Genomic DNA, 11,109 nt, shown 5'->3' with positions numbered 1-11,109 from the left:
ATTTGTCTTCTTTTTCAAGAATATTCTTAAAACTTGAAAACAAAAACAACTTACAATTATATTTTCGGGTTAATTATCAAATTGAAAACAAAAAATTATCAAACAAATATTACAAACGCGAAAATTTTTAATTTTATCGTTATTATTACTCTAAAATAAAAATCAGTTTATATCAAACAATGTAAATTTAAATACGTACATAACAAATATATGGTTAAAAACCCATTTTAACTATTTCTTTTTTCATTTTTTTTTGGCTATTTTGGAAAGTACATCTTATAATGTAATTTCAGTACAAAATACAACTGTATAAGTAGAATACTTTTTTTTTTTAAAATCTAGAAAGAGTTGATTCCCTGTTAATGTAATTTTTTGAAAGCTGCTTAAATTTTCCGTGTTCAGAGATTTATTTATAAAATCGCACCAAAAGTTTAGGGGATTGAAAATAGTATTCGAGGAAAAAACTATTCGTTTGCTAAACACTATATTATTTGTTTCTAGATAGCATTAAAATCAAGGCGAACTGTATATTTTCCCCTTGATTAACCATTTTAGCTAATTAAAAAAACCCGCTCAAATTTTTTTAATTGCTGTGTTGGTGTATTGTTTCAATTAAAAATATGACATATTACATCCATTTCTGTAAAACAAAACAAAATACGTTTCTAAGGTGGGTGAACCATAGGTATTTAAAAAATGCAATTTTTGGGTACTCGTATATTTAAAAATACGTAAGGGAACCCCCCCCCCCCTGAATTTTTTGTGATCGAAATTTGTAAAAAAATTGCAAAGATATATATTTACAGTTGTGAAACCTCCCCTGTTGAACCTCCCACTTTTCTGATCCCCGTTCCGTGGACTAGGGCTTTAATAACGTGGTAACTCTTTCGATAGCGCACAGTAAAATCAAGTAAATTCTAAATTGTTCCCAAACTTTAATTTATTAATTTTTTGCCATAAATCAAGAATTTATCATATTTAACTGAGATTCTGTTTAATCCCAAGTTCGTGTTGGTAAATATGATAACCCATCAATTAATTACAATTAACTGAACATAATTATAGTCCAGGATGGTGAATTCCAATGGTAATTTAAGTTTTTTTTTGTTGTTGTTAAGTGTGAAGAAAGCCAACATTACAAGACAAAGTTATTATGAATGGTTTTATATCACCTTCAAAATAATTTTAATTTAATGTAGTCTTTGTTGCAAAATGTGCGCAGTGCACGTATAATGTACGGGTAAAAATAATTAATTCGTGTATAGAAAAGAAGAAAGGTTATAAATTTTTCCATATTTATGACTTTCCAACTTCATTCGGGAATTATGCATGATCGCGCCGGTAAAAGTGATGAATGTAGTGAAACTTAATAAGTTTCTTTATCGAGATGATTGGTGATTATGCATAATCACCGGTATATCACTTTTACGTGCAACACATGCACATTTTACCATTGAAATGTATAAGAACTAATTTCGACCGAAGCCAAACGCCGTATAAATGTGAAAGTCGTGTAAACGAAGTTATGCTGTATATCGTACCTCTCCGTTAGAGGACAAAATTTTTGGTCCCATAGGTGTCCGTTATCGAGAGGTTCTACTGTAATACTATCCATGTATAAGAAGCCCCCCCCCCCCCTCCTATTTCTCGGGACCCAATTTCTGGCAAAAAGGGGGTCTCTTAAACACGTTATAATAATAATAGGGTACTTCTTCTATATTTTTAAAATGAGCATTTTCTGCGTATTTTATAACGCGTGAATTTCTTCTTGCAAACACACACAGCATTCAGGAAGCGTATCCGTATGACATAATCTGAGAAAGTATTTCGCAATTTTTATGTAAGTTTGTGTGTTTACTGACGAAAAAGATTCCGACGACACTTTTTACTGCTTCTATTTCAATGGAAATACAATAACAATAATAAAGAAAAAAAAACTATTATACATACATACAACGTCATTCTTTTCGTTGTCTCTTCCGCCTATTGCGACTTTCAAAGTAGAGTCGTTGACCGCTGTAAACGGGCATCATATCAACTGTGCTACTGCGATTTTTCCTACGCAAATGTCCTCTAACCCTACGAGCAAAGTGCTATCTATTTTTATTAATGTTTACCGTTGTAAATTTATATTTAGATTTATTGTTATAATTATTATGCGGAACTAAATCTCGGTTTAGGATAAAAAGTTGGGGGGAGGGGGGGGGGAGGAAAGAAACGTTAATCCTTTGTTTAGAACCTCTTGGAGTTATTCAGAGCTGTTTATAGAAATTACGTCGCATAACCATCACGTAATCAATTCGATGTAACGGTAATGAGCTTTTTATAGCCGATGTTTTTTCAATAGAATAAATACAACGATGTTCGTAATAAAAATATAATCAAATTGAACACAAACTCAACTACGAATATAATCACATTTTTGTTCTATAAATGGTTCTTAAGTAAACAATTTTCCTTAATTGATTATTAGAAAACATTTTATTTAAACCGTTTTTTCCTTTCATTTATGGAAAATATTATATTTTTTTTGTCAATTAATTTTTATTTTCTGGAAGAAAAACGATTTTTGTAATTATTTTTCAATAATTAATGATTGTTTCAATTTTTATATTTTTATATCTAATGTATGTTTCTTCTTATTTAGTATTTAGACGACAATATAAGCTTGAGGGGTTCTCATACCTTTTAACATGGTGAAAAACTATGCTCTCTTAGAAATATCATTAAAAATACTATTAAACGCATCGATTTATTCCAAATTTTTTGCACATGTTCTTGATTGTATGTGCTATCCTATGCTGGTATAAAGTTTCACATATCTTAGATATTAAGTTTTTGTAAGTTTTCAAAAAAATGAATTAAAAGCAGCTTGCGCACATGATAAAATACCATGACGTCAATGCAATTGAATAAAAATTGATTAAAAATAAAGGAAAATGTTCAATTCATGAAATGAAGCAAATGGTTGAGATTTCATTGACTCAATCTTATTTAAAATTAAAATATAAAATTCCAAAAATTTTTATTCAGTTACATATTGATGTCATGGTACTTTATCATGCGCGCAACTGTTTTTAATGAATTTTTTTGAAAATTTACAAAAACTTAAGTATCTAAGATATGTAAAACTCTTTATACCAGTATAGGATAGCACATACAATCAAGAACATGTGTAAAACATTTGGAATAAATCAATTATTAAATAGTATTTTTAATGATATTTCTATTAAAAAAAAGAATAAAATAACTTTATTTTATTGAGGGAGAGAGAGACAGCGAACTTCATTCTACATTATTTTCAGAAAATGGTCCACGGACCTCCAGAGGTACATGGACTATGAACTTAGAATATCAGAAAAAAAAATTATAGTAAAAATATAGCGTATGATTAAGGCAAGGCGGCAAAACTAAGAAGGGGGGTACAGAGAGAAGCAACTGCCCTGGACAGTAAATCTTGTAGGGCGTCCAAATTAGTTTGTTTAAGAGTTTAAATTATTTTTACCTGGAAATATTTCGGAAGGTAAACTTTGTTGTGGGTTTATGAAATTTTACAATGGCAAAATGAAGTTCGGGCCTCCCGACAGAAATTTTAATCACGGCCCTGAAAAATGAAATAAATCGTAAAGGCATATATGTGCATATATCTTTTCATGTTTAGTACAGTAACATTTATATTAGTACTGTAAGTCTTAATTCGGCTTTTACGTCATCAATAGTTAGTTGTAGAGGTATGATTCTAATTTGTAAAATGCTCAAAATATGTTATAAAATCTCTCTGTACCAGTTTCGAGAGTGGCATTGGATATCTGAAATTTTATACTGTGTGTCACAAAATAAAAAGAACTAAACTTTTATACTGTCGCTCTTTCCTCTAAATCCGAATTAAAAATTTCTTGCTCTGTCTCTACAGAGGTTAAAAAAAAAAATCCATCTCTATTTGCAATATTCACTGAAATATTTGAATTCAAAAACCAGAAGAAAGTTGGGAAGGAACAGCATATATATACTAACGGACAGCGCGCCTTTACCCCCATTTGTGCTGTTCTTTCCAAACTTATCTCCGGTTTTAATCAAAATATCTCAACAAATATTGCAGTTTGAAACGTGGAATTATTTTTGAAAGTCAGAGGACAAGGGGACCGTGTAAAAATTTAATTTTTTTATATCATGACACTATTCTCACTCTCGGAACTGGTACAAGGTAATTTTTGAACGCATATTCAGCATTTTTCAAAATTAAAATCACACCTCTACGACAAACGGTTGATCAGATAAAAACCGAATTAGCACTTACATGGCAACCTCTGTGATACATAGTAATTATACGCCTGCGCTAAACATTTTCATGCATTTCAAGCTTTCGAAGATTAATTAATTTTTTTTTTTACGCAGGTTTTGTCCGGAAAACGTTCAGTAATCGATTGTGTAACATGATAAAAATGATAAAGACATACATTATTTACGCTACAAACTCAACTTGAGAACACCTTTTGCTGGACTTATTTTTTCGCATACATGTAGTCGTTATTGGATTATTCCCTCTTTGTTGATATATCTACTCATTCCAAAGGTGAGTGTACCTATACTTATATTAATAGCAGATTCTTTATACAGGGTGTCCTGTAAGTGATAATTTATCTCATCAACCGCTCGTCATAGAGGTATGGTTTCAGTTTAAAAAATGCTTAAAAGGTGTTCAAAAATTACCCTGTATCAGTTTTGAGAGTGACAATAGCAATGTGTCACAAAATAAAAAAATATATAAATTTTTATATGGCCCCTTGTCCTATAACATCCAATAAGAAAGTAGTTGCCTTGTTTTTTCTGAGTTCAACAAAAAGTATCCAATGTTTTTGAGTGCAATATTCGCTGAAATATTCCGATTCAAAAATCGAAGAAAAGTTGAGAGGATAAGGTATAAATGAGGGAAAGAAGCGTTGTCCGTTCGTTTTTGCTGTGCTTTTCCTAATCTTTCTCTGGTTTTTTTGAATTCAAATATCTCAGTGAATATTGGGGTAAAAACATGGGATTGTGTTTTGTTGTGCTCAGAAGAAACTGGACAACAATTTTTTCAATTGGAAGTTAGAGAACGGGGGGGACCGTATAATAATTTAGATTTTTTTTTATTTTGTGTGACACTGTTATTATCACTCTCAAAACTGATACAGGGCAATTGTTGAACACTTTTGAGCGTTTTTTTTAAATTGAAACTACATCTCTACGACCAACGGTTGATGAGATAAAGGCAACATCATCACTTACAGGACACCCTGTATATCAATGCCTTATTTTTTATAATCACCGCTCATTAAATTATAAAATTCTTTTCTTAGGGGTCATTCAAGTATTACGTCAGCATTGATAGGCGGGGAAGGGGGTTTCCGATTTGCTGACTTTTGATGACAAGAGGGTAGGGGGTTTGAATGATGCTTACGTCATCAGCCACATTTTATGAAAATATGAAATTAATGGCATCTTACTCGGTGCGCCAAAAACGCGAAAAATCTTTCGCTGGTTTGTGGGCACCTGAACTTACATTCTCCCTGATGATAAATCCCTTACAGGGCCACTTCAGCGGTCTCTAAATGTTTCACGGATCCTTCATGTGCTATGGAAATGTGTCCGGGCCGCTTAAGTTATCTGGAACTGTGCAACGCATCACTTAATTGATACGTAATTATGCCACGAATCACTTAAATTATATGGGAATGTTCCGCGGGTAACTTGAGTGATGTGAAACCTCACTAGGGGGCCCGCTTAAGTGCTCTAAAATTGTGCCACGTGTCACTCAAGGGATCTCTAAATGTGCCACGTATCGTTTAAGTGTTCTGGAACTGTGTCACGGGTTACTTAAGTGATCTTTCAATGTGCCACGGGCCTACTTCAGTGATCTGAAAACGTGCCACGGGCCACTTAAATGCTCTGGAATTGTGCCACTGGCCATTTAAGCGACCTGTAAACGTACCGGTTAGTTCATTTTTGCAAAATTGGGTTTGACGGAGGACGGCAGATAATCTTCAAGGCCACATTTGGACCGGTGGTCAAGGAATTTACCATATATGGCTTGAAGGGCGGGTCGCCATGCATTTTTTAAAGATAAATTTTGAGTTTTTTACCCTTCAAATAGCATTGAAATTAACGGAAATCGATTATAATAACATATAAAGGTATTTTCTTTCGAAATTTTAATTTCTTTTTAATTTTTTTTTTGCATAAAATTTTTTTTTTTCGTCTGGGGGGGGGGGGGGGGAGACGCACGAAACCCCCTCCGGCTTACGTTCCTGATCCTACCAATATGCGTTAGGAGGTAGGGGCAGTGCTGACGAAATTTTGCTGACAAGGGTGGGGGGGTGGTCAGAAGTTTGCTGATTTTTGCGGACAGGATGGGAGGGGGTCTTAATTGCTAAAAATTTGCTGACGCAATACTTTAACGGCCCCTTAGGACCCTATTTATTAATATTTACTCAGTATAAAAAGTGTATTTCGTCACATTAATCTAACGGATAAATTACTTAATACTTACAATCAATACAAATAATTACTAAAATGTGTGAAAAAATGATTTATTCGAGTCACTTTTGAAGTATTTGATAGCAATTTGGCATTAATAAATTTTTGTTATTATATGTATAAAAGTCTACTAATATCCGATTTAATTCCCATAAAGGTCTGATATTGGAATTCCCAAAGAGTTCCGTGAGTCTGGACAGGGGGGTGACACGGCACAATTTCAGGTATTAATTAGAGCTGTGATTCATTCTCATTCAGTACGGCAAGACACTTTCTGAAGCGGCTTGAAATCAGACAGGGGGTGCTACAAGGCATTTGTTAACGTCATTCCAATCGATTGAAGGTGCCACCGAAGCACTTTGACATAGAGCAGAAATGCCGGGAGACATTAAATATACATGTTACAGTAAATGTGATATGAATCGGTTATTACACATACTTACCAATACCGTCTTGTGGTTAGAGTTTGTTAAATTTATCATTTTTTAACCGGGGACTATGCATGACCACAATCTCTCTCTCTCTCGTTGTAAATTTTATAAATACTGAAAAAATTATCACTTTTACCGGAGATTATGCACAATGACCAAGCGTCCTTAGTAAATTTAATTAATACTGAAAGGATTATCGCTTTTACTGGCGATTATGCATAATAACCAAGTGCCATTGGTAAATTTGACAAGTACTTGAACATTTCCGCTTTTATCTGTGATTATGCATAATACCCCTTTGTGTAATTGATAAATGTGATAAATACGAAAAAAATTCCAGATGAGTCTAGAATGTATCATGAATATAGTTGGATCCCGATCTAATGATAACAAATTTTATGATAGCACCCGATATAACAATACATGTATGAATTATCATGTATAGTATATCATATACTATGATTTATCATGTTTACCAACGACGCGACACTTGAGTTGTATGCATAATCGTCGGTAAAAATGGTAAAAGTTTAGGCAAATTTATCAAACTTACCAAAATACTCGGTGATTATGCATAATAACCGCATTTATCACATTTAATGTAACATATATAATATCTAATTTCATTCTTAAGGGTTCCGTGATTTCGAAAAATAATTTCGAAATTATTTTTTTCCAAATTCTCAAATTATTGATTTTAACTTTCATTGATTTCTGAAATTATTCCTTTCATTGATTTCTGAAATTATTTCTTTCATTAATTTCTGAAATTATTTCTTTCATTAATTTCTGAAATTATTTCTTTCATTAATTTCTGAAATTATTTCTTTCATTAATTTCTGAAATTATTTCTTTCATTAATTTCTGAAATTATTTCTTTCATTAATTTCTGAAATTATTTATTTGAAAAATTCTGAAATTTCTGAAATTATTTCTTTCTCTAATTTCGAATTTTATTTCTATCATTTCGAAATTATTTTCCGTTCAACAATTCCGATATTATTTTTTTTGAATCATTCCGAATTACAATTATTATTCAGAAATTTCTTTCATTAATTTCGAAATTATTTCTTTGATAAATTCTGAAATTATTTCTTTGATAAATTCTGAAATTATTTCTTTGATAAATTCTGAAATTATTTCTTTGATAAATTCTGAAATTATTTCTTTGATAAATTCTGAAATTATTTCTTTGATAAATTCTGAAATTATTTCTTTCATTAATTTCGAAATTATTTCTTTCATTAATTTCGAAATTATTTCTTTCATTAATTTCGAAATTATTTCTTTGATAAATTCTGAAATTATTTCTTTGATAAATTCTGAAATTATTTCTTTCATTAATTTCGAAATTATTTCTTTGATAAATTCTAAAATTATTTCTTTCATTAATTCGAAATTATTTCTTTCATTAATTTTGAAATTATTTCTTTCATTAATTTTGAAATTATTTCTTTCATTAATTTTGAAATTATTTCTTTCATTAATTTAGAAATTATTTGTTTCAAATTTCGAAATTATTTCTTTCATTAATTTTGAAATTATTTCTTTGATAAATTCTGAAATTATTTCTTTGATAAATTCTGAAATTATTTCTTTGATAAATTCTGAAATTATTTCTTTGATAAATTCTGAAATTATTTCTTTCATTAATTTCGAAATTATTTCTTTGATAAATTCTGAAATTATTTCTTTCATTAATTTCGAAATTATTTCTTTCATTAATTTCGAAATTATTTCTTTGATAAATTCTAAAATTATTTCTTTGATAAATTCTGGAATTATTTCTTCATGAAGGTATGTTTCAGAATTTTTCTGTGAATTCCATAAGTAGATATGCCTTTTTAGAGGCCGAATTTTCCCCTAAAAACTGTTTGGACCTCGGATTTCGTTTTTCACTTGCCTGTGTTTGTAATCAAATTATTGCTTTCTTAATCGTCTTCTTCAATGTTTAAAGCCACTTCTTAAATATGTTCGGTGGGCCACGGCGAACAGCTCCGCGGAGCAAATGTGGCCCGCGGGCGCCATGTTTTTTGAACACCAATGTCCTAAGGGGTTCCCCCTTCCCCCGAACGTGAAACTTTCGGGATTTCCTGGTCTATAAGGAAAAGGATATCGAGAAAAAATTGGGTTCTACCTAACAAAAGCATATTTAAGTACATCCCATGCACTAATGTCTCAAACGAGGGGAAATACTTAAATGATATATGTAGCTCTACACATAAACGCCCGCTGGACTGTGAAACTATAAAAACTCAGGAGTCGTGTCCAACGACTCGTGTAATCTCACGGGTCAGCCACGGATGCCTTTAATGGTCATTCGGTATTTGTGTTCAAGTGATACTCGAACGCTCTTGTGATCCGGGTGTCGTTTATTGACCAGTAAATGAGTTTTCGAATCGCTACTTAACAATCGTTGGCGCGTGTTATAATATAAATGCACTCTCTCTCTCATCCTCCTCCTCTTCTTCCTATGAAGACATTTTCGAAAGCGTGGAGTGACAGCGCTTCGGTTAATACGTTCACCCCCTCCCCCACTTAAGACACTTGTCTTTAGACTCTGGCTGATATAGTGAATGCCAAACCGTGAATGAATGCATGAAATACGACGAAACGTAGATGAAAAAAAAAAATAGACATGCTTTGAAGCACGTGTGATCGGTCTTATTTTTGAAATGTCACTCCATATCGAATGGCCGAATGCAGAGGCGCGTTTTATGGCTTGCGGGCTACGCGAATTTTGCCGCCCTTCTCCTATTTTAGTCTAATTTTCTTAACTGTTCTTTCCTCTAATTCGCCACCCTGTGCTATAGCCCGCTTAACCCAACCCCCCACACTCCCTTGCCGCAAGTACATTTGTGTTTCTGAGTCCCTCTTTTGATCACTCCCATGCTCACACACTCTGATCACTCCCATGCTCACACACTCTGATCACTCCCATGCTCACACACTCTTTAAGTCCCTCTTTTGATCACTCCCATGCTCACACACTCTTTAAGTCCCTCTTTTGATCACTCCCATGCTCACACACTCTTTAAGTCCCTCTTTTGATCACTCCCATGCTCACACACTCTTTAAGTCCCTCTTTTGATCACTCCCATGCTCACACACTCTTTAAGTCCCTCTTTTGATCACTCCCATGCTCACACACTCTTTTAAACATTCACATGCTTGCACATTGTTTCGGTCACTCACATACATGCACACGCTCTAGGTCACTCTTTTGTTCATTTGCACCTTCTTTACACATGCTGTAGGGGTCACCGGTTTTCAACCTTTTTTTTTGTCTCGAGGAGCCCTTTTTGGTACATAATTTTTGAGGCGGAGCTCCACAGGCTGTTTTTTTATTTATCAGATTTACTGATTTATTTTATGGTCCTAGAGCTGTCACGGAGCCCCCTGGGAACGCACCTGCAGCCCCAAGGGCGACGTGGAGCAAAGGTTCAGGACCGCTGCTCTGTGTCATTCTTTTGGTCATTGACATGCTTGCACACACTCCAGGTCACTCGTTTGGTTATTGAAACGCTTTCATATTCTCTGGGTCACTCTTTTGGTTATTGAAATGCTTTCATATTCTCTGGGTCACTCTTTTAGCTATTCACAAGCTTGCACACGCTCTAGGTCACTCACCGACTTCGTCCCTCGTTCTGTAGGTCATTCCTTTTGATCACTCACGTGCTTGCAAACTCTTTATGTCATTTTCTCATTTTCTTAGTCCCTCACTGATCTCATCAATCCCTTGTTGTCTGAGCAGAGGCGGATTTATTGAGGTTTATACAAATTTTGTCGTCCTTCTTCCATTGTACCAATTTTCTCGGCCAACTATTCCTAAAATTTGCCGCCCTGGGCTATAGCCCGATAACCCCCTGTAAATACGCCACTGACCGAATATACAGAGCGATGTAAAAAAGAAACGAAACCACACACCGTAATCGGTTATGTCAGGGATTCTTAACTTATGGATAGCGACCCGAACTTGATTCACGAAACGGGTCGTACAAAACCTCTCACAGCCAAGGATTCTAGAGCTACGGGTCACAACCCGAACATGATTCGCAGAGGCTTCCTAGATGAGTCGTACAAACTTACTTACAGTCCTGTTATTAATTAATGCACTTATTGCGTCACTGGTTTCACTAATTTCGAAAAACAAACAGTGCCATGT

At 33.6% G+C, this 11,109-nt stretch overlaps 1 protein-coding gene across 1 annotated transcript in view; it reads left to right on the top strand.

Moving 5' to 3' along the window:
* The first annotated feature begins 4,485 nt into the window (after positions 1–4,485).
* The window catches only part of LOC149070146 (uncharacterized), a 302,008-nt gene continuing 295,384 nt past the window's right edge, over positions 4,486–11,109 (top strand). The window contains exon 1 of the mRNA XM_089250240.1: positions 4,486–4,573. The gene's annotated coding sequence lies outside the window, so the exon portion shown is untranslated. The remainder of the gene's footprint in view (positions 4,574–11,109) is intronic.

The sequence above is a fragment of the Pholcus phalangioides genome, unplaced genomic scaffold (assembly GCF_987345545.1).
Source record: "Pholcus phalangioides strain wild (caught in Gottingen) unplaced genomic scaffold, Ppha-v1.0 ptg000022l_1, whole genome shotgun sequence".
NCBI classification, from domain to species: Eukaryota; Metazoa; Arthropoda; class Arachnida; order Araneae; family Pholcidae; genus Pholcus; species Pholcus phalangioides.
Note: the sequence above shows the minus strand (reverse complement) of the source record. Positions and strands in the feature narration are given on the sequence as shown.